The 26460-nt window shown below is 45.3% G+C and overlaps 2 long non-coding RNA genes across 2 annotated transcripts; one reads left to right on the top strand and one right to left on the bottom strand.

Moving 5' to 3' along the window:
* Window positions 1-549: 549 nt before the first annotated feature.
* Window positions 550-1061, bottom strand: LOC128348777 (uncharacterized). The gene is made up of 2 exons (XR_008318321.1): window positions 965-1061; window positions 550-865 (listed from the first exon to the last, which is right to left on the bottom strand). It is a non-coding gene; the product is annotated as an uncharacterized LOC128348777 (long non-coding RNA).
* A 2193-nt stretch (window positions 1062-3254) lies between these two features.
* On the top strand, window positions 3255-5551 carry LOC128352363 (uncharacterized). The gene is made up of 3 exons (XR_008320357.1): window positions 3255-3444; window positions 3961-4085; window positions 4861-5551. It is a non-coding gene; the product is annotated as an uncharacterized LOC128352363 (long non-coding RNA).
* Window positions 5552-26460: the final 20909 nt, after the last annotated feature.

The following is a 26460-nucleotide window of genomic DNA, read 5'->3' as shown; positions in this document are numbered from 1 at the left end:
TCTATTCTAGATCCCAACGGCTTGGTGAATCTATTGATCAGTATGTCACAGCATCGCATGCCTTAAGAATAACCTGTGAGCTTGCCAACTTTACCAAAGAAATGATCAGGAATCGGATTGTTATGAAAACAAGTGTTCCAAGCTGCATGAAAAACTGCTATTGGAGTGGAAATTTACCTTGGATAAAGTTATAGAGATGATCAGGAGGAGGGTGGAAGATGCTCTTCACTGAGCCAAATCTGTCTATTGGGAACCCCCAAACCAACCTGTTCAGTTTAAATCCTTTCAAACCCAATCTACTCATATGGCACTGCCCCGGAAAGTGGTAGCACAAGAGAGAAGGAGCTAGCAATGCTATCGAGGTGGAGACTCTGCCCACAAAGCCAGTTTTGCGCATTTGCAACAGATACCAAAAAAGGTGGACCCATTCTAAAGTTTGCAAGTCTGCAGGCCAAAACATTACTGATTCACCATATGATAAGGATGAGGCAGATGAACTGGTTCCTGACAGTGTTTTAAGTGTATAAACAGAGATCCATGAAACAACTGTAAACAAGGTTAAGATATATTAAACATGCACATGAAGAATGTCTGCAAGCATACAAAATACAACTGGCCACAGACCATGAATAGAATCAGCAAAATACAACAAATGCAAAAATACAACAAGTAGAAAGTGTGAATGTATAAACGGTTCAAGACCAAGTCTTCACAGCTGGAGAACAGAACATGCAAAGTACTTCAAAGCCAGAGATGCCAAAACATGTCTTCATTCTTCACAAATTGGAAATGTAAATCCCTTGACAGGTATCCTAGGTTATCTTGCCAGTTTCAAAATAATCTCCTTCAGAGGTACATCATATCTCTATATATCCAAAAAAGTATTGACACAATGAACATTCAAAATAAACAATCTACTCTTTCAACCTCAGCAAAACAAACTTTATATCAGGAACAGCCTTACTCTATCAAGCTGCACATAACAAGTGTCTGCATGAGCATGCTTGCCTCCTAAGTGAGCACAAAGCACACATGAGGCTTAAATACACCACAGCTGAATCATCCTCTTAACAACAGGTGGAGGGAATATACTCAATATCTTCTATACTCTCAAACAGTAATCAACCACATATATCTACTAGAAAAAACTAGAAAAATCACAATTAACATTTAAACCTGTAGGTGAGCACGTTCTAAACTTGTAGATGAACCAAGCTTCTTTTTGGAGAAGAATCTTCTGAATATCCTGCTTCTCAAAGGAACATGGTGAATATTTAAATAAAACAAAAAACCTGAGATCATCTGGTGAATGAGACTTATCCACAAAATGTTGAACTAATGGAGCATCCAGTACCTTGTTCTTAATCCTCAACCTATGTTCAAGTATACGAGTCTTGATAGCTCTAGTACTGATCCCAATGTACCACATATCACATGGACAGATCACAACATATACAGTCCATTTGGTTTTACAATTAGTGAAAAAATTTAAAGGAACACGCTTCCTCATGCTTGGATCACAATATTCAGTGGTCTGAAGACCCAAAGGACAAGCTACACAATTACCGCATGGGTAAAACCCTTGCGGAACATCTTTCTCCAATGATTTCTTAAGAAAATCTGAGTGGGTCAAAAAATTCCTCACACTTTTAGTTTTCCTAAATGCCACAATTGGGACATTACTTCACCCTGGCACATCCGCAATTAGATGCCAATGCCTATAAATCACCTTTTTAATCTGATAAGATAAAGGAGTATAATCAATAGACCATACTAACTGGTCCAGTTGCTTCTTAGGTTGATCCTGAAGTAATTCACTACACCTAGCCCAATTGGCTCTGGGTTCAGTTCTATCTACCACCTCTCTGGGGTACCCTCTCTGAATAAGTTGCAAAGACAAATTTTGAGCTTCTCTTCTATAATCTTGTATATCAGTGGAGTTCCTTTTAACCCGTAAAAATTGCCCAACAGGTAAATTATCCTTCAAATGTCAAAGGTGCTTTTCCACATTGTCAGGTTAAGTGTAATGGCCCTGAAGTGCAGATGTGGCTGATTCTGGTTCTCAGTACACTATCATTTATGGTGTATAGCATTCAGGTGGACAAAGGAGATAGGTAGCTTCCTAACTGTGAATTAATTTGGGCTTCATAAAATGTAAAATTGACATTGAGAATGCTTGGAGAAATAAAATACTCACATGAATCCAATCCATATGGCCTGTTTCATGAACACAATAGGGCAGTTTACATGATCTTCATTCAGGTAGGAGAAGCCTCCTACCCTAAATCAGGAGCCAGGTTGTTCCTGATTTTCTGTTGTGTGTTAGATGAAAACAAGGTCAGAGCTGGGGTGTGTGATCATCACTCAAGCCCCAGCTGGGTAGGACAATTTCCCTGTCTATCTTGTTCAGAAGCTGGGGATGGAATCTGAATAGAGCAGTGATATTCACTAATTTTTTTTTTAGGGGGGACTGGCATATGCCTCCCCACCACCACGTGTCCACACTTCCCTTCACTGTTGGCCTAGCAAACACCCCTCCAGTGGTGCATGACCCAGCAGCAAGGGGAAGAGGACACATGCTGAAGGTGCTTGCCAGCACCTTCTTGTCTTCCCCACCACTGCCATCGCTGCCCCTTGAGCTACTGCCACCCAGAGAAGGCATGGCAGAAGGTGTGGGGTAAATGCACATCCCATCAGCTGGGGACAGGGACAAAAGGGGGAGCCACAAGTCAGGGGTAGGAATGTGCCTGAACTGGCTTGGGCAGCCAGACACAGCCTTTTGCAAAATGAATGCCATGCCTGGAATAACAGTGAGGTGGCAGAGGAGCAAGTAAGAACCTGATTACCTGGTTTTTAAAGGAACCAATCCTTGCCCTGCTGAATTGGTTTGGAGGTGGGAACCCAAACCAGTTCAGTGCCTCCCTAAGGAGGTGCCAAACCAGTTGCACATCCCTAGTCAGGGGCTGCCAGCGAGGTCTGCTGGCAGCCCATGGGCTCTCAATGATGAACACTGGGCTAGACCATGCTCGTCTGACCCAGCTGGGTCTTTGCTGATAATCAAACTCCCTGCCTTCAACCTTGTTTTTCTGTAACAGGTGATCAAAAATCTGGAGCATGCCCAGCTCCCAATTTATAGTAGGAGGGTTCTCCTACCCTCATGATGATCATGTGAGCCACCCTAATGTAACCTAGCTGCCCACTCAATATATATAGTATTATTTGTAGGTGGACACTTCACTGCTGTGAGACAAGAACATAAACAAGGAGATTACTGGCATCTCAGCAAGCTCTAAAGAAGAAATTTGTATGGCTGAAGCAGGAGCTTACAGAAGCTAAGAGCAGATCAGCAGGCATTCAGGGGCTGGTGGCTTGGTCAACAGGGAACAATCTGAGTCCTGGCTCCATTGTTGAGGGCAGCACCAAGAATGGTGACAGCTGCATGGGGTGAGGTATTGCACATAGTTAATTGTAGTGAGCTGCACCTATTCATGGGACTGTGGGAGCTGTCAGAATTCATCTAAAGGAAATCAGGAGGACACAGAGGGGGAAAGCAACAGGGAGAGCGGATGGCCTGATTACTGAGGTAGGGGACAGGCTGAAGAAAGTCAGTATCCATGGAGGAGAAGGATATAGGGTGATGGCAACTCCCCTCCCCTCCAAGACTGAGGTAACATAGGGGCTGAGAAGCACAGGCAACTATGTGGCCAGATTTGGCTTTTTAAAAGCCAAATTCTGGCTTACAGCCCATTTGACCCACGAGTATACCCCTTAGGTTCTGGCCACCCTGTCAGGCAAACTCATTTCCTTTTGTTTTTCAAACTAGTTTGACAGATTGTTTGTAACAGAACATACCAGTCTCCCACTCTATCTTTTTAAATGTCACTACTCAATTGCTCCTCCCTCTGAAATTTGCTTTCTCCCACTGAGAAAAAAATTAAAATGTGCTCATCTCATCTCCAGGGTGTGCCTTTAAGAGCTAAATGCTCAGATGACCAATGAAAGTGGCAGATTGATTTTTACTTCATTTTTCAAGATGTTAGGGAACTTGATTATATTCTTTGTTGAGCAAGAGACAGAAAAACAATGTAAGTAACTTCTACTTTGCTAGCAATAATACAGAGTAAATTGCTTTTTTTCTATAAGTGCTAGCTATTCCCTCAAGAGCTATGTTATCAGTAAGGAATATTCACAGTTTGGAAACAAGTCAAGTTTAGAAGTGAATAAGCTCTGCAGAATAATAGTTATGTTTGCTAAACAGAAGCCTATTGTCAACATGGGAAATTTCTATGAAATTACAAATGAGTTCTGATGCTTTAGGTCATAGTGTTGCACGAAAACCAACCAGAACCAGATTATGCATGATATACTACTATATCATATCTCCACTGAAATGGGGAGCAAGTGTTTCAAAATAGCAACCTGACCCAGACTGTCTAGCATAGGAAGAAACGTGGTGAGAATACTCCCCCAATTTCCACATCTAATCCTAGAACATGGAAACAAAGTCCAATGGATTGGCTCCTTCAAATGTTGAAAAGTGGTATATAAATGTTTGTCGTATTCAATTTAAAAAAATCTGACACAGTTGAGCAGGTGATTCTGAGTGGTAAAATGCCCCTTCTAGCATGAACAGTGTAAAGGAAAAGCTTCAAGAAGCCACAGAATGTTGGGGAGGTCAGGGGAAATAACAGGATGGAGTGTTGTTTTACCTCTCCATCCATAATACGCAGGCACTCCTGTGCCTGTGTAATAAGGCAGCTTCATATATGCATATAATTATTTTATTAACTTGGCATAGTAAAATTGGTCACAGATGGTATTCTTTGCATTCCATACCTCTTCACTTTTGTGACAACGCAGATTACATGTCCCTCCCCAGTCATATGGGCATAAGAGTGCACAGAAACAAGACAACCAGTGCTGCAACCTGGCAATCCTGCATCCCACTGTTGAAGCTGAGGACCAAAACTACTGCTGTATCTGTTGAATTTCTGCCTAGGCATTTACATGGTGTTGCTGATCACGCAAATGGTACCCATGCACACACAGATGCCATGTGCTTGTTGGTGCCACGTGGGTGGGGGTACTTGGGCTGAGCACCGCCCCAGCAGGAAGCTGCATGGGGTGGCGGAAAGCAAGTAAAAATCTGCTTTCCTCTTTCTTAAAGCTCCCTCTCCCCACTACCAACCAGGGCTCGAACTGCTGCTCAGACCACGGTTTGAGCACATCCCTACTTGGAAGAAAATGAATGTACCACCAGAGAGTTGCAGAGGAAGTGAGGTAGCATCACAGATAATAAGGGGAAATTACCTCACACCAGTGAATCACGAGAGAAACATGGATATCAGCTGCTTGCAAGTTAAAAATGGACTTAAAAACTTGAATATTGTAAAAAGAAGTCTTCATGGGCAGGCGGGCAGGCAGATAGAGGACAGAATATGCCCCCACCCTGAAAAGGGTTGGAGAAGTCTGATCTGAACTGGGCTGGCCATGTTCGGGTTCAGACTCTCCCCAAACCCTTCAGATTTTGGTAAAATTGGACATGGTCTGATTTGTACAGGTCGACTGGACAATAAAGACACACGTCATAATTGTGGATTAAAATAGGACCACAACTTATTAACTTCATTCAATGAAAGGGAGGGGGGAGGATTGGCGCTCTACCCCAACAGTACGGTTCACAAGGCTCGCTGCTTACACGCGATCCAACCAACATAGCATCTAGGGCGAAACACCTCCACTCCAGGCAGCATCAGGCTTAAGGCCACCTGCTGCCCATCTTAGCCCACCTAATGTGCAGGCATTTGCCACAGGATTCACCATGCCCAAGCCAGAAAGCCTTAGAGAATGTTGAATCTATTAGCAGGTTGGAGTAAGCCATCAACCAGCGCTCCCTGAGCCAGAAAGCCTCTACGGACTGGCAATGACTTCTCCTTACGCCAAGCATGTGCCTGAAAGATGATCACCAGAACTCCTTTACCCAAGAAACCTCACTTTACCTGCCTTTGTGATCAAGGGAACCCAAACTAACATCTAAGGCCTATAGTGTGAGGTAGGCAAAAAAGGACCCCCAACCAAAGCCAATCTGTCAAGGTTCAAAAAATTCCTACCCTGCCACCAAAAAGGGGCGAAGCCCACACTATAATCAGGGATGGGTGGGAGGGTTCACTGAATGAGAAAGGACTCCGTTTGGGGTGGGCCGGAAGCAGCAATGGCAGCCCAAGCCCCGCCCCCTGATGGCCCTCCAGCCTATGGCTGGCACAGCATGCTTTGTGCCTTTTGCAGTCTAGAGCAAAGAGCCTGCTCCCCAGACTTGTTGTTGGGGAGGATCAGACCAATTTTACATTATTTTACATTTAAAATTATTGTGTTTCATGTTTGTTTGTTTGTTTGTTGGCCACAAACAATGTATAACCCGAGATATCTGTCAGATATTTTTTTTTTAAGGCAAGAGACTAACAACAGGCATCTAATCCTATTCTGAATCAGTTAGAAAGGATTATCTATTTCTCATATGATTATTTAGGAAACCTAATTCATACTACCGGTAGTAGTAAGTTGGAACTGCTCTTTTCCTGCTCATGCCTATCTAAAAAATTAAGTTAGGTTGCAATGTTATCTTAATGGATTGGTCCTGCGATGTTTATTCTGAGTCAGTTTTCCAGAGAGACTTGACTTTTTCCCCAGATATAAGTCTCTCAAAAGAGAAGTGCTTGCTATTTTACTGTTATTCACAGTGGAAGTAAAAGCTGACAGTCGTTAAGAAAAGTCTCCCAGTGCCAATTGATCACTTGATTTTGCAGAAAATAAAAAAGCAGCTCTTTAAAAGTAAGGCTGCAATACTATTGCCCTGTGTTGCTCTGAAAATATGGCCTCTCACATAACATACATGCTTCAGTGGAAAGTAGTACAAAACTATATTTTAAAATGTATCCCGGCTTCATAAACATACTATAAACTGCAATATAGTTTCAGAAAACTGAAAACTTTTTAAGGTCTGTGAGGTGGACTGAAAACTCCTGTTTTCTCTTTTTCTGACTCTGCTCCTGTGCATTTAGCAGTACCATAAGAGACAGGAATTCAGCAAGTGAAACATTTCGTGTAATAGAAATAACTAGCTGCACCTGCACAGAGCATCTGTGTGCTAGGACTTTGTTGCTCTGCCCCCCACCACAGCCCCTTCTTTATTGCTCAGTGTCAGCCACCCACTCTCAGCTGCCCCCTCTACCACTCGCTCACTTCCTCACTTGCCACTTCCCCGCCACTCACTCACTCACTCGCTTGTTCCCTCCCTGCCTGCTCACTCGCTTGCTCACTTGCTCCCTCCTTGCTGCTTGCTCATTCACTTGCTCCCTCCCTGCCCCTCGCTCGCTTGCCCCCCTACCACTCACTCGCTTGGTTGCCCATTCCCCTTTAATAGAAATAATTGGTCCTGTCTGTCATGCAACTGTTAAAGACACAAAGAAGTTCCATGTGTAATTTTGACCAATCCTCACTTTCCTTGGTAGCATCCTGAACCTCACAAATACCAGTTTCTGGAGGAGCCAATTTTCAGGGGTGCAGGAGATTGCAGGGGGAAGAAGAATTAGTGAAAATAATCCCTCCCTTCTTACAGGAGTTGCAGAAGTCCTTTATTATTCTGGAGATGGAGAAGAGTGTAAAACTGGTTCATACACTTGTGAATATCTTTTGGAGTATAGCACTTTCTTCTGAGCATGTTTTAATTCCCAAACGGTATGCACTGTGACAGAATGCTAATGTGCCATGATAAATTAATTAATTAATCACAAACATTTGTGAGCAAAGAGGTTGTTTGCCATGTCTCTAGACCAGTGATTCTCAAACTTGGCTCCTCAGGTGTTATTGGACTTCAACTCCCATAATCCCCAGCCTCAGTGGCCTTTGCTTATGGGAGTTGAAGTCCAATAACACCTGAGGACCCAAGTTTGAGAATCACTGCTCTAGACGATTCACTGTTCTGGCCTTGCCTCCTTCCAAACTGCCCTGGCTAGATTTGGAGAATGGAGATTATTGATCAGTCACTTCCAATGTAATGATGCAGCAAAATTACTTACCTTTTAAGGCAACTGATCACTGTATTTCCGTATGATTTGCTACTCTGGGCATTCAGGTGTGAAGAAGCACACCACAATCAGAGACCCATGAAGAGACATGAGATGATGTCCTCAGAAGGTGGGCCACGTTTTGTCCAACGCTATGAAAGTATACAGTGTAAGAGTGCAAGAATGTAGTAAAAACATAGTGTGTATCCAAGGTATGCCTCAGGTATCAGGACCTTTGGCATCATTAGGGGGTTGCCCATGGGACACAGGCCCCCAATGAATTGCTTAGAGATATGAATATCATCAGCCCAGGGCCAGTGTAGTGAAATTTTTTCCTAGCCTGTAAGATTTCTCTACCTGGTGATGTTTTCTGATGGACAAGAATGTAATTGTTTCTGATGGGAAAGAACAATGGCCAATAACATTCAGCTTTTTTGATGGGTAATGTTTTATAGTGGACTAGACTGAATTTTTCGGCACCCACAAGCTTTTCAAGTGAGTAATGTTTTCTGATGTACTGGACCATAATTTGTCAGATTTCACGGATTTTCAGTAATTTTTCTGAGGGGATTCTGAGAGGTTGGATCATAATTTTTATTTACTCTCTCAGATTTCAGTTTCGTCCAGTACCCATTCATATTTCATTACCCAAGCAAGCTTTTCTGATGGGTACTGTTTTATGATGGACACTATACCATAAATTTCCATTATTCTGTCAGATTCCAGTACCGAGGTAAACCTTTCTGATGGGTAATGTTTTTCTGGTGAACCAGACCATAATTTTATTTTATTCAGTCAGATTTCAGTATTTTCCAGTAATGTTTTCTGTTGGACCACTGCCTACAAATGGAGAGACTGAACATGCTCTTTTCTTGCCAGCTCTCCAGGCATGTCACAGCACTTCAGATTTGCCTTATTAAAAACTATTGTAGTGCTGACATTTTTAAAATGAAAAATAGTTATAGCTCCTCTTGCTATTCTCCATTTGGGGGTTGAAGTGCCTTGCTTGGTTACTTGTTTTTTGACCAGTCTCCCTTCTGATGACTTTGAGGTCATTCCCAGAACAGGCAATGGCTTTCCGATAGAGAGCAGATCTACCCATGCTCTACCCAAGTGCCACTTCTCTTTTCCACTGAGAAGTCTCTTCTGTTGAGTGTTCCTTTTCTCTCTAAGCTTCCCCGTTCTCCCCATCTTAACCTCCAACTGCCTTCCAACTGTTCTCCAGTTGCTCCCCACCCCTCCACTTTTCTCTCTACTCTCCTGCATTCTAAGAAGGGGTTTTCTGTTTTTCCTGCAGGAATCTCACTGCTGCTGCAGCCTCCCTGTCAATCAGCCTCCCTCTTGCTTAAACTTATTCTATTACACAACAGTTTGCATAGAGCAACTGAAGAAGACAAAAGCTGAAATGTCTTGCACATTATAGTTCTGTTTGTTATATCATCCATCCATCCATCCATGTATTTGTTTATTTGTTGTATTACATTTATAGACCACCTCATCCAAAGGAGCTGGGTGGTGCACAACAAGTTTAAAAAGACAAAAAAAAACCAAACACCATTTAAAACACACTACCTAAAACAATATAAAAACAATTTTAAAACCATTTAAAACCACTTTAAACCCATTAAATATGCTTAAAAACGATTTTAAAACCTTGGAAGGCCAGGCCAAACAAGTACATTTTTAGGGCTCTCTTAAAGGCCAACAGGGAGCCTAAACTGTGGGTATCTGCCAGGAGTGCGTTCCATAGGCCAGGAGCTGGAAATGACAGCTCTACGTTGAGTCCCTCCTCTCTGGCTGTAAAATCTATTTGAACTTACTCCATGTCTTGACATCATTACGTTATACATTCCCCATCAGTCACTAACATGTTGTGCAGTGAAATGAAGGCTGTTGGAGCACCACCTGCACTGCTGTGTGTATGCAAATGTCAATGATGGTGTGGTGGAACAAGGCTGTTCTGCTCAGAGTTGTGAGCAGTTGTGTGACATGGACCCATTATTTCCCATGTATACCACCTCATACAACTGCATTTGTGCAACTTTAAGTTGAAACAGAACAGCCCTGTTCTCCAATACCATCAGAAGTGTTTACACACACAGAGCAGTGAGGACAGTGTTCCAACTGCCAATGTTTCACCGCACAGTATGCCAATGTATGTTCTTATTCTACACCAGGGATTCTCAAACTTGGGTCCTCAGGTGTTATTGGACTTCAACTCCCATAATCCCCAGCCTCAGTGGCCTTTGGTTGTGGATTATGGGAGCTGAAGTCCAATAACACCTGAGGACCCAAGTTTGAGAATCACTGTTCTACACCATTATCCTCCACTGCGGGGGCAGAGAAATGCACATTGTTATGAGATTGGGATACAGGGAGGAACTCAACAAGATATTGCAGAAAGGGACAGGGAAATTTAACACAGGGCTGCAGTTTTTGATGGCAGTCATGTAATTTCACCCTCAGCTCTAGCATTCTCCATGCTTCTTACGTAAAGAGGCTTGGGCTGTCAATCTCACAAGGTGAAGTCTCTTTTCTGCTCCCCATCTGTCACTGCTGCCTGGACTATTCTAGCACAAGTGCTCTATCTTGTTTTGGAAAGAGTATTTTTCCCTTGAAAAATCTCAGTGTGATAGCACTTTCCATCACTAGCCCCATTCACACAGCCAGATCCTTGAAACTAAATCTGATGATAGATAAAAGTAATTACAGTGTAACATTGGCTACACTGTATTTAATCCTGTGCTAGCTCTAACGTTGTTTTAACAGGCTTGTAAAGCTCTGTGAGACCAAATAGTCAGGATATGATGTCTAACACATTTGGAGAAAAGAAGACCTCTGGATAGGCAATGTGGCTATTCAGTTGTGTACTGGAAAACAATTACTCCAGTGAAGAACTGAAGGTTTGCCTGCACATTTTGCTTGAACGATTTCATCAAAATATTTATAAATGTTGGCTGGTCTTAAAGTGCAGATTTAGGGTTAAATTCTGTTTAGCCCTTGAATTTACAATTTGTAACATATGATATTAAAACAAAAGGATTTGTATTAGATTTGCTGGTTAGCCGGGATGGCCCTTTCAATTGCCTCAGGCGGCAGATTTCTGGGGCACCGGCTGGGCAGTAAGATGCCCCCACCCCCACTGCCATCAAAGCAACTCTTCATGACCAATCTCTTCATCCACACTTTACAGGTGGTGCCTCCCTTCACACTCTTTGCAAAGGTTGCAAGAAGCACAAGGAGGGAAGAGAAGACCTTCCCGCTTCTGTGCCACTTTCAAAGCTTACAGAGGTCATCTCTGAAAAGAGACTGGTGCCCACTAGGGTCACTGGGCCTGGAAGCATTTAGTCCCTTACCTCAAGCACTACAATACTTGTAGTCCAACTTTGACCCGCCCTGTGAGGTTGTCTCGCGTGGGCCTTCTCAGAGTTCCAGGCCCAGGGGAGGTACATGGGGGCCACGCTCATGGGAAGGCATTCTCTGTTGCAGCCCCCTTCTTATTGAACACTCTGCCTCCTGAGATTCATAATGGACCCTCTCTTCTGTCCTTTAAGAAGCTCCTGAAAACTATTTTGCCAGACTTTTAGTTTTTAGTGTGTGTATGGTGGTGGTGGTGGGGTGTTCTTTTTCTCCCCCCCCCTTTCTTTCTTTCCCCCTCCCCTTCTTCTCTTTTCTTTGTTGTTGTTTTAATTTATGTAAACCACTTGAGTCTAAGGATATCAGGTGGTTAATAAAATTGCTAAAAATAAATAAATAAATAAATAAATATTGGGCCACCCCTGCTGGTTAGTTCTGATAAAACTAGGAAATGGTTTGAAATTTGGAGTTATTTTAGAGTAGCATAGCATTTTACATTACCAGGCATTTGTACAATATAGACTTTTATCAGTGTAATATTAGTTTAATTGTCATGACTTCCCCCAATGAATCCTGGAAATTATACTCTGGTGAGGATACTGTTAAAGATCCCTAGCCTGCCCATCCCAATAGAAGCACAATTCCTAGATTCCCCGGATAGAATGAATGATTGTACAGAAATTTGCCAAATTGGGTCAGATTGGCAGCATGTGAACTTGTGGTTTTCAATAATATTGCAATTAACCTTCTGTATTTGCATAATAATTTTTATGGGAGTATGTTACTTGTGCCAAACCACATCCATTTCTGTGATAACTTTTCCCAGGGCAAGTTCCACTCGAAATGATGAATGCGCACATGGGAACAATAATGTGCTAACACAGCTTTAAGGCTATGCTGCAGTATGGTCAAAAAGTATGCATCCACAAGGACTCTCTGTGTATGCAACATTAAGACTACACATCTGCGCCTCTAGTTCACCCGCTTCCGCCCAATCCCCCCCCCCAGTTCTCCCCCACTTTTTGGCCCCCTTATAGATTTGCTATAAGACACCATGAATCCACTCCCATTTGCTATCAGAGAATCCACACTCAGAACACCACAGAAACAACAGAACCCTGTACCCCATGGGTTAGCAACCTATGTGCACTACACCACCACTCACTCTGGGCCACCCCAGTGCCCCCAAAGTGCAGTTATGGGGCTGTTGAAACCTCCATGCTTCCCTATGGAGAAAAACTTAAAGACACATAAACTTCAACAAATCACCAAAAATCAGCCCTTTGCCCAATTACTCTGAAATTGGGGTGGTAGCCTTCACCCATTAGGTGCTACCACCCCACTCTTCTACCCCAGATGCCCCATTTCTGCCCCAAATCTGCCCCGAAGAACAACACACACACACAGCACACACAACTGCAGAGCTTTGCAAAGAGCCAGGTTTCCAAAGCAAGCATTATGTCACACAGATGCAGCAGAGCAAATTAGGCCCTAGGTCCAACAACAGTGCCCTGCCCTGCCCCTCCTCCAAGCATTTTTTGTCCACAACAGAGAGACACAGTCAGCAACATGTGTTCAGTACGGAGGATGCAAAACAACGTTCTGCAAGTGGAGCAACAAGGCTTGGCATGGGGCCCCCTCCCAGATGAATTGATGACAACAATGGTGGCACACAAGTTTTTGGCGCATTTCCATAACAGATCGGAGCCTGTGGCATGAGCTGTGAGCACTGTGAGTGCAACCTATGTAGATGCAAGCAATCTTTGAATAAAAATGCTGACCACTCACAATATGACCCAATCTTCATTGAAAAAACAAGTCCGCACGCACAGACACAGTGAACTGAACCTGTCCTTTGCCCACACAACACCATGAGTGGTCCCTCCAAAAAAGTCACATTAGGATAGGCACACAATTGCATTTCGGGATTGCATTAAAATGCATACTGCTGGGGTGGGGAAGAAAGACTGTAGTCACATTACTGTTATTATTACCTGTGCATGCATGCATACTCTGCGAAAGGGTTGGTGGATTTAGGGGTAAAAATGTGTCTGTGTCACCCCAGAATGCTGTGTGTGCTCTCTCTAAGTCTGTGTGAAACAGACATTTCTGAGGGCCGCACCAGCAGCAAACTCATCATTGGTGACGCAGCTGTTTGTGGAGTGGGGGTGCATGGGTGTATGTGCTGCTGCTTCAGTCACAGTCCTCCATGGGTGGAAAAAAGCAAAGCATTATAAGCAAAGTCTCAGACAACAACAGACAATGTTGTAGACAAGGGAAAGTAAGCCAAGCCACATTTGAACAGAGAAATGCATGTTGGGGAAAAACAAATCAGAATCACATTATCGCATTGAAACATGCATCAGACATTTTCAATTCGGCATCAGTTCACAATAGTAGGTAATAGTTAGGAAGCAATTCTTTGGAAAAAAGCACAAGCAAGCAAACAAACCCTCTCTGTGACAGTGTGTGCTGTGCTCCGTGTGTGTGTGTGTGTGTGTGTGTAATGATCCACACATGTGAGCACATGTCATTGTACAGAGCACATAGCTTCCCAGAAATGTTCCTGACTGTGCCCCCAGCACATGCAGCAGCAGCCTTCCTCTGTGATGGATGGTGTGCCTGCTTCTGCATTCCGGCCCTCAGGACTGGGCAAGTGGGTTCTCCTGCAAAAGGGAGGGATCCACCACAGATTTTTGCTGCTGAGACAGTGACTTCAGCTCCCATTGTCCCTAGTCTCAATCAGGGGCGTATCTAGGGTAGGGCAGGCAGGGCACGTGCCCTGGGCGCCACTTGAAGGAGGGCCGCCATTAATAATTTTTTTTTTAAAAAAATGGCTGCTGAAAACAAAATGGCCACCATGCATGCTCAAATGGCCTCTGTGAGGCCCTAGGCCATGCCAGGCCTCACACAGGCCATTTGAGTATGTGTGGTGGCCATTTTGTTTTCAGCGGCCATTTTTAAAAAAATTAAAAATGGCCACCGCATATGCTCAAATGGTCCCTGTGAGGCCCTAGAGGCCAGCGGGTGGGTGGGTGGGGGCAGAGGAAACCTTTGCAGACCTCCATGGCCATTAGGAAGCCCCCGAAAGGGCTACAGGTAATTTTTTTTAAAAAAATTAATGTAATATAAGTCACTGTACACATATTCAGATATATGACTTGTATGTGACCTTCAGACTTTTATTTTTTGGCTGATATTATGGTAAAGTTATCTGAAAGATGAGTTTCAGATGTTTGGACAGGGGGCGCAATTTCAGTGCTTGCCCTAGGCGCTATTTTCCCTAGATACGCTTCTGGTCTCGATGGTGGCCAGCTGTCGCAACAGTGGGAAATGGGAGTTGTAGTCTCTCTCAGCAACATCTAGGAGAACCCCTCCCTGATGCGAGGAGCACTCACTTGCCCTAGCCCTGATTGCCAGCACAGAAGCAGTCCACCATCTCAGGCTGGCAGTGCAGCAGTGCCTGTGTGTGTGTGTGTGTGTGGATGTCCCAGCAGCACTAAGGGATGCACTGTGACACATCTTTGGGCCGGGATGAGCTGATGTGGCATGGGAGGCACTGCATAGGGGGTGTAATGGGAGTCATTCGCCCTCCACGGCCAGCTCGGGGTAGCCCAGCAGGGGGAGGTTCACCTTCAAGAAGACGAGCTGCTCAACCAACTCAGCATCCAGGTGTGAGCACAGAGGAGTCAACGTGTCCCTGGCCATGGAGAACAACCTCTCACTCGAGACACTGGTTGGCAGGCATTAGAGGCACTGCACAGCAATGGTCGCCAAGTCTGGCTAGACTTTGTGACACGTTACCCAAGAGAGGAACGGCTCACTCTCCTCGTCTTCTGCCGTCTCCTCCAGGTACTGCAGAACACTCTGCTCAGCATGGCTGGTGTGAGGGGCAGGCTCCTCCCATCTCCCTGGCAAGATACCAGCAAAGCCCTTGAACCACCGGGTGGCGGTTCGAGGTCACACTGGCTGCTTCGCTGGTGCCACTGCTAGAGAAACCGCGCTGCCGGACTGGGGAGAAGTAGGAGTGGTGGCAGTGCTGCTGGGGGTGGGATGCGCACTGCCAGACTGCGACCCATCCCACTCCTCCTGACCGTCTGCTGCATCACCTAAGCCTAGCCTCCTATCTTCTTCATGCCTGACATGTTCGACCAGGAAGCCCCTCCACTTGGGCAGCTTGGAAGTAGGCACAGTGTTGCCCTTCATCCTTGGGTCACAGATGCATGCCAGGACATGCCATGCAGATGCACCCAAGGGTTTCTTGAGCCGCTCCACAACCCCAGTCCTCAACCGACCTGCCAGGGCAGTTGTGTCCCCAGTGGTCAGAGTGGTCTGGAGATCATTCATTGCCTTCTCAAGAAGAGCAGCGGGCAAAGCCTGGCTCAGCATGGCTGCCTCAGTACACAAGCTGCTCGTGGCAGAATAGAATGGCTTGAGTACTGAGACCAGCTAGGAAATGAGCTGCCAGTCCCCATGGACCAGTGTGCGCACATCCAAGCTACCATGCCTTGGTGGAGGGCTTCCTCTTGCTCATGCATGCACTGGAGCAAGAGAAAAGTGGAATTCCAATGGGTAGGAAAATCCTGGGGGAGCAGGTGTTCAGGCAGGCCCCACTCAATCTGCCTGGCCTTGAGCAGGTGCCTTGCCTTTTCACTCCGGTGAAAGTGGCCTACTATCTGTGGCACTGCTCCACAAGAGCGGCCATGGAAGCAGCAGGATCCTGAGTGGAACTACTACCCTGCGCACGCACTTCGATGCCTCCTTGAGCCCAAGCGCATCCTGCACCACCAGGTTCAAGGTGTGTGCAACACAAGCAATGCGCACACCATAAACCTGCCTAGCTGCCTTACTAATGTTGGCTGCGTTGTCCGTCACCATGAAGCCTCAGTGGAGGCTTGGCTCCCTGGCCAGCCAACACTCCACCTAGCAGTCCATGATGGTAGCCAACTCACCCAACCTGTGGTTTGTGTCCATCGCCTCCACATGCAACACTGCCCAAGGAGGCGGGCAAGCATGGGAGGAGCTGGATACAGCACCAGTGAAGCCGGATGTCCCCTCACCCCCAAGCCCACAGCAGTGAGCTGTCAGGGACATGAAGGCAGTGTGCAGCCTGCTGTGGCTCATCCAGAGATCCACAGTGAAATGCACACTGGTGCTGGGCCCAGCTGCATGCTGAAGGTGGTCCTTGAGGGGATCTTGTACTCTGGGGCAAGCAGCTGGAGCAGACGGCGGAAGCTGACATTCTCCATGATGGAAAAAGGCTGGTCGTCCAAAGCAATCATCTCACCATTGGCCCGAGTTATGAGATAAGGTTTTGGATGATCAGACTACTTTCCCAGAGGCTGCACCCAGCGCTGAGACAGCTTTTCCTGCCTAGGAGCAGGAGACACTGGCTGCTTGCTGCCACTAACGCTAGTTGAGGCACTGGGCTTACTGCCACTGCCAGCAGAGGTCTCCACACCCGGGTGGCACGCAGGTGCACCAACAGGTGCGGGTGCACCAGGAAGATCTTCTTCCCTGGCAAGCTAGGAGGCCTTCTCCCCTAAATTCTGCCGGGCTGCAAGCTCTGGCATAGGGCCAGTTTGACTCAAGAAGTCCAGCCTGTGCACCGAAGCAGGGCCGGGGGTGACTTGGGGAGTAAGCCCCTCTGGCCACCCCCTGTCATGACCAGCAGGGTGGAAAAGCCTCCCCCTTCCTTGCACCCTACTTCTTTCTGCTGCTCTACCAGCCCTACTGGCCATGGTTTGGGGGCTTCTTCTTAAAACCTAAAAAAAACCTTTTTGGGGAAAGGATGGAATGTGGGGCGAGGGGCAGAGTAGATGGGGTTGTCTCAGGGGGCAGGGGGACCACACATTCAAAGGGTCCAAAACAGGAGCTGCTGTGATGACTTCTGATGCAGTGCCTCCTTGCTTAAGGCTTGCTGGCACAGATTCTGTGGCTGGCTAACTAAGAAGTTATGATGTTGTGTATCACACAGAGTTTAGTTAGAGGGACTGGGAGTTAGAGTGATACAACAGCACAGAAAGAAGCAGGCTGCCACAGAACAAGAAATAATGCTACTTATGGCACTGCTGCACTTACTGGAGGAGATCTTTAAGGCTAGCACTCAGCAAGAACAACAGGGAAAGTTATATTCTCTTTCTGTGGTTATTGGAAGTTACAATGTATCAAAGAAACATTTAGTTAGTTACAGATTTGGATTGCTGAAACAACAATGATGTTGTCAGCAGCACAGACAGCAGGCACAGAAGGTGATATAATGTAACTAAATTGTGCTGGGCCTACTTACACACACAAGTCAAGCAATGTGTGTTTCAAATCACAAATTATGGGCAGAGAAATAACTGGGTGGGCAGGCTAGGGCTTACAATATTTTTTAAAAAGCAACACCACAAAAGTGTGTGCAGGACTCAGGACAGGAGGAGTGCTGAGACAGCCTAGCTGAATTAATTCTTTATTAATGCTAGTAGCACTGCAACAGGCTCCTTTCCTCTTTAAAAAAATATTTGAAAGGGGGGAAAAGAATTATTTATTTAAACCACTACTAGGCTATGCTACCAGTCTAAAGTTGAACCACCTACTACCTAGCTAACGGGGATCCGGCCTATTTAAACTCTAAAGCTACACACTTAAGAACCCCTATTTAAAACCTATTCTAAATATGACACAACTTTTAAAATTCAGTTAAACCCCCAAACCTTAACCTCCCTCCAAACAGGGGAAAAATAAACCCCAAATGCACAATTCAAGAGAGACTAGAGACATGTGTGTGTAATGGTGTGGAGTGTGTGTGTGCGTGTGTTAAAATATAAATGGCTAAGCCACTCTCACTCAGTTGAAGGCTTCTCCAAACGCTGGGTCTCCGTGGTCCACTTCTGAGGGTCTGGTCTCAGTCAGTCTTCCTTACTCTTCAGCTGGGGCAACCTCTCTGGAAAATTGGTGGCCACTGGGCTGGCTGGTCACAGCACAGGCTGGCACGCTGGGGCTGGAAGCTGCTTCAGGCAGGCAGGCAGCAGTGATGATCCTCTCAGGAGCAGGAAGAAGTTTTTTTAAAAAATCAGAAAGAGAAAAAATAATTTTTAAAAAATCTTTTCTGCCAATTCTCTTTCCAAAAAAATAAAAATAGAAATTAAATGCAGGAGAGAATGGCACAGCCTGGCAGCTGGCAGCAGTGTGCAAGGCAAGCCTGCCCTGCAAGGCAGAAAATGTTTTTAAAAGCGAGGGAAAGAATTCTCCTCCTCCTCTCCCAATCTGGTGGTTTCTTCCTCAAAAAAAGCTTGAAAAATCAATGCAGGAAGGCAGGCTGGGTGCCAGCTGGCACTATAATAATAGCAGCACTATGCAGGGCAGATGGAGGCAGTGGTGGACGACAGGGGCAACAAGGCTAAGGCAATCAGGCAATAGAGCTCTCTCTTCTCCCACATGAGGCAGCAGCAGAAAGGGAGAAAATGGCTATGCTTGCCCTTTAAACACCCTCCTGCAATGCCCTCTGAAACCTGCCCCCACCCTTGCCCCTTCCTCCACCTCCCCCTGGCCAATGGGGGCTTAATTTGGCTCCGGGACACCAAAAATGGGCATTCCTCTGCGGAGCAGACCTTTTCAATTGGAAGCTAAAAGGCAGGAAATTCAAGTAGATGTCAGAACTCAAAATGGAGGAGGAAGAAGAAGAAGCATTTTATCGGCCACAAAATGGAGGGTCAAAACTACAAATTATTCAGAGCTGAAATGGGAGTGATTCGTTTCATCTCCAAAACATTTCGGGAGCGCAAGAGGGTGATTAGTTTCGTCAACAAATCACCCAAAATGGGCAGTTTCGGGTACAGATCGTTCTGTACCCAAAACGTTTTGCACATCCCTACTGCTGGCCCCTCCTGTGCCAAACACTTGCCCTGGCCTGTCTCAATTATCTCCCCATTCACATCACCGGCCTGCTCCTCCTCAGGTGCCTCCCTACCTGTCACCTGCTCCCCAGTCACCTGCTCCCCAGTCCTCTCCAGTGTCCTTGAGTGGGGGCATGACAGGCGGACTGGAAAGAGAGGCTGCACAGCCCTCTCCGCTGCCCACCCACCCTTCACATTTGGCCCCAGTGTGGGCCATGCTTCCTTTGGGCCGTCAGGAGGGCCTCTCGTTAGCCACCACCACTTCCCCATTGCTCGCACGACCGCTTCACCACCAGCTGGCCACCTGCTGCTCAGCTGCTCCACCCACCAGCTGCTGTTTTCTTCTCTGCCCACCCACCATTTTCTTCCCTTCCCCCTGTGCCTGTTGCTATCTGGGCAGCTGCTCGTGAACGTTCGTGAGAGCTGCCACACATGAGATTAGCGACAGGTACATGTAAGAGAATTATAGAGAGATTTTTGAGAACAGGGCAGTGGAAACAGTACTAGATGGCACTGGAAAATGATTTTGCAGTGGAATTCCTCCTGCAAGTTTTATACATGCTTGCTCTTAATATACGCAGCAGTTATAGAATCTGGGCTTCAGAAGGTCTTATGCCTTAACCAAAATAGCCAAAATACTGAGCAGGCATTGTGCTGCTGAGATTAGCCTTGTAGTTTTCTCCCCATGTTTCCATGAATATGGAAAATACTGGATGATTAGTAAGAAATGGAAAACTTGCAGTGTGATATTTGGTGGACTTGCATTTTGCCTTTGGTGACCAAATGCATACATTTGCCTGAGATCGGGCTTCAGATACAAAAGGTACTTTAAAGCAGAGGTGAGCAATGGATCCGGTACTCCCAGGCTAATGATCTCTTCTTTAAGCAAGATAGTATATATTCATCATATATTTCAGCCCCAGCTTTGGTTTGGGGATAATACCTGGTGGTCTGGAGGCAAGCAGGTGTTCAAGCAGGCAAGCAAAGATGAGTGGTCCAAGAGGACCTTAATCCTTGCTTGTGATATTGCTCAGCCTCAAAAAGCCAAACAACCCATTACGAAAGTGCTCAGCTGTGACGTGCTTAGTCTTTCTGGGCTAATCGACAACCCAAACCAGGACCATGGTGGGAGAAACCTTAACCCTTTGCCCCCACTGTGGTCCCAGTCTGGATCTGACCCTCTGGATCTGGATCTGAACCCTCTGTATCTGGATCTGAACCCACAGTAGGTTAGGGCCAAGAACATTGTTAAAATAATATGTATTTTGGCTGAGGAAACAGACCAGAGTCAGCAACTATGGAATATGGTGGAACCCCACTGACTCCTTGCATCATCTAATCCCTTCTGATGGTAGTTTCAATACCAGCCTCTGGTCTTTTTCCAGTGCAGCAGAAAGCAGACCAGCAGCTCCCTTCTCTGGCAAGCCCTTAATGGCTTAGGCCCAGTGTATTTAAGAGAACAACTTCTTTGTTATGAACCCCGCCTATTAAGATCTTCAGGGAAGGTTCATCTGAGGGTGCTTCTGGCTCGTCTGATGGTGACTCAAATGCAAGCCTCCTCTGTAGTTGCCCCATAGCTGTGGAAAGCAATTCCTGCTGAGATTAGATCTGCTCCATTCCTGTCAGCTTATAGGAAACAACTAAAGATGCATCTTTTGTGCTAAGCTATTTAGTTGTCTGGTAGTTTTAATGGGTATTTTAACTGGATTTATGTTTTAATTGTTAAAATTTCTTGGTTTGTTTTATTGCTGTAAACTGCCTAGAGACTTGGGTAGTGGGCTGTATACAAATATGTTAAGTAAGTAAGTGAACAGCCATGATGCAGGAGAGAGAAAATTCTGTGTCTCAATCAATAGAGTCCAAATTTCAGGACCTCTGGTACCCTTACTTCTTCCTAGCCTCATCCTACAGAGCAAGACTCCATGAACAATATTCTGATAAATAAGACTGAACATCAAGTGCTGCTGATTAAAAGGTATTCTAAAGTCAGAAAGTAGGCCCACACCATGGCTGCTTTGTAGATGGAAAGGTGAGCATCAGAAAACCTCTCCACAAAGCATTAGAAACCTCTTCACATCAGCATTAGAATTTCCTCAGATGGTCTTTGTAGATTACCTTCATCTCTGGATCTTCACTTACAACCAAAGGTCTGCTGTAACAATGAGGGATGTTCAAAACAGTTGAGGTTTGTTCAGATTTGTGACATTGGGCCAAAAAATTTAGATCCTAATCTGTCTCTCTGATGTTTCAAGGAAATTTTTCTAGGCCCGTACAGACAGGCAGAGACCTTGGAAAGAAGCTATAACATATTTCTCACTCAAGCGCAAAAAGAATTTCATGGTTATAACAAGCAATCTCTTGATTCTTCTTGCTGCAAAGCTCTCCTTTACCAAAACAGTCACAAGCTTGATTTTGCTTTCACACCACAAGTGACCCTATTAATAGCACTGGAGTTACAATGATGAAGAATGGTATATAAGTAGGGAAACCAGGGCTAATGTGTTTAAGTGCCTTTCCTGAAACAAACCAACTACAAACAAACCACAGCAAATGAAAAAAAGTAGGAACATTTCTACATAACACTCCGCTCATTGGAGAAATAAAACTACAAGAGAGTCACCAATGAGATAAAACAGCTTCCTTTAAACCAATGGAGGTGGTCCAATCAAAAGTTTTGCGTGTTCTGTTCTCAGCCCCCAGATGCATGTCCAATGTCATTCTAAAGCTGGAGGCCAGCCTAACAAGAGTGGAGGCCAAGGTTTAACCTTTGGATTAATTTAACCTTTGGATTAAAATCATTTTCTGTCCCAAAGGACTAGCCCCTCTTGTTTTGGAAGACGGCTTCCAATCTAGCTGGCATAAATGACTCTATGATATATTGAGCAAACATCTATTCTCCCCTCAATTTCTAATGCCTCTGGGCTTTGATGCTGCTAAAGGGCTTATAAAACAACCTATAGCAGACACTGAAAAGCAGAATGACCTGGCATGAATCTCTGCAAGAAACATTCTCGGTAGTTTCACAAATTACCCTAAACTAGCCCACTATTTAATGAATTTAACTACCTTGTCCCAGAAAAGGGCATTCTCCCTTGCATGATTTAACACACTCCCATCTGCTGGACTGGAGGATAGGTACTGTAAAATCCCTATTACCAGTCAAATCTGTCCTTGTGGGCAGGACTTTGGAACTGTGACTCATGTTTTTCTATACTGCTCATTTTACAGAGATATTTGTATTGCTCTTACCCCCCCCCCCAATTCTATCAAAGATTCCTGTTAGAACAGAGGATGAATATACAACATTTTTCTGTTGATCATTGTGTATCTACAACACAATGTGTGGCCAAATTTTGTGCGGCCACAAAATTTCAGATCAGGTCTGAGCTGATTTGAATATTGTTTTGCATTACTTGTACTATTTTTTATTGTGTTTTGTTTGTTTCTGTGATGTTGGGTCAATTATCATAATAAAGCATTCATTCACTGTAGATAAAACAGCCTCCTCTCCACACAGTACAGTACACTAGTCTTCTCTCCATACATCTTCACATTCCACATTTCCTTGGAATTGTCACCACAAAGATGGAAAAGAAATGAAGCTGTCTGAAGCTGTGTTTATCTCTCTATAAACCTTTCTAATCCCCAGGAAACATATTTCCAAGAGTTGACGCCTAAGATCAAGCCAGCCATTACTACCACAACCAGCTCCTCACATGAGTATCTATCTGCATGAACAGGGTAATATGGGAGAATCAAACTCACACAAGATGTTTGTTAAACTCACAAGAGAGATTCAAACTCACACTGTTTTGGCCATGAATGGAAAAATCACTACTTTCTCTCCCTCTTTTTTTGATTCAAGAAAGGGAAGAGGTAAGCTCAAATGACCTGTCAGGTATAGTACTAGAAACATCCCTTGTTTCTGCAAGCCCAAACGGGCAACAAAAATGAGTTTTAATGACAAAAGTTGGATTTCACTTGGCTTGGCAGGTCTAAAATGTACAGGTTTAGATTAATTTCCTAATATTACAATTGCAACTTAGCATTTACAAAATTAGTAAAGTAAAGTTGTGCTGTCGAGTTGGTGACAACTCCTGGCGATCACAGAACCCTGTGGTTGTCTTTGGTAGATTACAGGAGGGGTATACCATTGCCATCTCTTGCGCAGTATGAGATGATGCCTTTCAGCATCTTTCTATATCGCTGCAGCCCGATATAGGTGTTGTGATAAAAATATGCAACTTGAGAAATGTTAGTTTTGCTATTTTTGCTTTTTGCATACACTAATATCTAGAGCTGGGTGAAATCCAGTGGTATACCCACCACTGTGTGAGGGCATGCAGTCCATCTAGGCTGCGGGTGCCAATAGGTGCCTGGGGACCATCACATTTGCCACCTCCCCTGCTCCCCTAGGTTGCTCACCTCCACCGCTGGGGCCCCTGCTGCTGCCATGCCACTACTAGGCTGTACTCATCCCAACTCTGTGCCAGCCCAGCCCTGATCCCAGTGAGAACAGGTGGCCCCTTTAAGTAGGTCTGCTCTTGGTAGAAGCTGAGGCAAGTGTGGCTCAGCAGGAGGGCAGGTGGCAAGCAAAGAAGACAGGGAGAATGTGACAAGGAACAGGAGTGAGGGAGAGCAGCGAGTGAGGCTCGATTCAAACTGATTCAGCACACCCCTAACGTGGATCATATACAAAATCTGAGCTTTGGGTCAGTGCATGGAGCTCAGGTAGCAGGGCTAACAGGAACAATCATTCTTTCTGTGGTACATACATAGATATCTCCAGGATTGCCTTCTGCATAGGTCTACAATCTTTCACCAAAGATGGTTTGGACAGAAGCAAAATAGATTGCTTCTGCAAACCAAACAATGAATCTTATTAGAAGCTACAGAAAGTCCTCAGAAGTATGACACAATTGGTTCCTGAAAAGAATGTCTTCCATTAAAATGTCTTAACTCGAAACCTATTTTCCCATAAGAACCAATATTCAGGAAGTTTGGTTCCTGAACTGAGGATGGAGATCCTGGTTTTTTTCTGTTGCTATCAAAGCTGGTGTTGTGTCAGTCACAGATGTGCAGAAATGCAGCAGAGAAGTTGATGGTGGAGAGTCAGAAGTTGTTCACCTTTGCCACCCATTAGGGATGCACAAAATGATTCGAGCTCTAAACAACCATTTCAAGTGTTTCAAGCTCAAAACGAAACACCCTTAAACTAAATGGCCTGTTTTGAGGTCAAATCAAAACGATCCCATTTTGAGTGTTTTGAGCACAATTTTGGAGGGCTGTTATTCCTTTTCTGATGGGCTTTATGGCACTGGCTTCTGATTGGCTTGTTATGATCCAGATCAAGTGTTGTCATGGGCAACTGTGCCCCCATTGGTTGGTTGGAGGGAGGGAGGAGGCGGAAACATAAAAATAAGCAGTTTCAAATGTTTTTAAGGGCCTAGGAGGCAGAGAGCCCTTAGAGTGTGTCTGTGCCTCTTGAAGAGGAAGGACAGAGACTGCAGCAGCTGAGCACAACAGCAGAGGAGAGCAGAGTGGTGGTGTGTGGTCATGCCTGGCCCAGTGGAGAGACAGAGAGTGTCTGTGGCTTATCTTTCTCTCTTTCCCCCCTCCTTTTAATTTGCAGTGCCTACAACTGCTTTTCTTTTCTGATTTAGATTAAGTTTAGTTTAGTGTACCAGCAGCCCCAGTGGCTTTAACTGGGTGCTACTTTGATTTCTTCTTCTTCTTCTGTGAATTTTTCTTCTTCTTGCTTGTAGCCAGCTAGCCCACAGTGGCTTTAATAACTGGGCGTTGTGCTGTTTGTTTTTTCTTTTGCAGCCCCAAGATGCACTTTTTGCAGCCCCAAGATGCACTTTTTTGCCGTGGCTACTGTGTGCCTGGATAGGACTGGATTGATTGATTGATTGATTGCACACTGGTGTGCTGTGACTTCTGCCTGGTATCCAGGCTCTCTTTGTTTCCCTGGTGTTCTTTCAAGAACTCCAGCTTTTTCTTTTTAATTTTTTTGGGTGGGTGCCTAACTGGTGCTCACCTGCTCTCCCTCCAGCTGTTGAGTCATGGCCTGAGTGTCTTAAGGAGTAGCACCTGGCCAGACTCCAGCAGAAGAGACTGAGAGAAGATGCTGGAAGCTAAGCCCCAATTGGTCACTGGTCAGGTTACTAGAGAACTTGGAATTTTTAATCTTTAAATAGGGCCTAGTTTGGGGAAGGGATTTTAGGTAGGTACTATAGGACAGGAGACCACCTTAAGTAGTGCAGCGGGGAAATGCTTGACTAACCAGCAGAAGGTTGCTGGTTCAAATCCCTGCTGGTATTATATTGGGTAGCAGCGATAAAGGAAGATGCTGAAAGGCATCATCTCATACTGCATGGGAGGAGGCAGTGGTAAACCCCTCCTGTATTCTTCCAAAGAAAACCACAGGGCTCTGTGGGCACCAGGAGTCAAAATCAACTTGAAGGCACACTTTACCTTACTGTAGGACATGAGGGGGGGATTCACTTAGGAGAAGGCACAGTAATCCCCTTTCCCTTCCCTTCAATTTACCCCATTTTTTCTTGCTCCTCTCAAAAAAGCCCCCCTGACAAAAAAATAAAATAAATCCTGCTACTTTATTGGGGTTCCCCCCCGCCAGCTTCTGTGTGCACACTACAGTGCTATAGACAGCACTGTGTGTGGCACACACGGCATAAATAGACCACCAACCCCAACCCCACACCCCCTTTTAAAATATGCACCTTAAAAGGCACCCAATCAAAGTTAGGGCTTCCGTTTAAATACCCCCAAGATGTCTGGAAGGGTGCAAGCCAGTGCCAGGAGCAGATTGCCATGCAGGGCAGGGGGGAGATGCTGCTGGTCCTAATGGAAAACGGTGAGGGGTGCCTACTCCCCAATTCATCCCCACTGCTGTGGTGCCACTTAGGCTCACCTTTCTGGGGGTGTCTGGTCCCAGAGTGTGCCCAACTATGGGGGGTTAGGTAGAATTAAGGGGAAGGACCACCTCAAAAGGGAAGAAGCTCTTCCTGTTTCAGTGAAGGAGGAAGTGTCATCAGCTGCTACTTCTCTCCATCCTCCCCCAATCTCCGTTGGCAGTGCAACACCACCACCCTGGCTGAGACTAAGGAGGAGCAGGAGGAAGTACCTCCACTTCCTGG

Source organism: Hemicordylus capensis, chromosome 3, assembly GCF_027244095.1.
Source record: "Hemicordylus capensis ecotype Gifberg chromosome 3, rHemCap1.1.pri, whole genome shotgun sequence".
Classification (NCBI taxonomy): domain Eukaryota; kingdom Metazoa; phylum Chordata; class Lepidosauria; order Squamata; family Cordylidae; genus Hemicordylus; species Hemicordylus capensis.
This window is presented reverse-complemented; position numbering and strand designations above follow the sequence as displayed.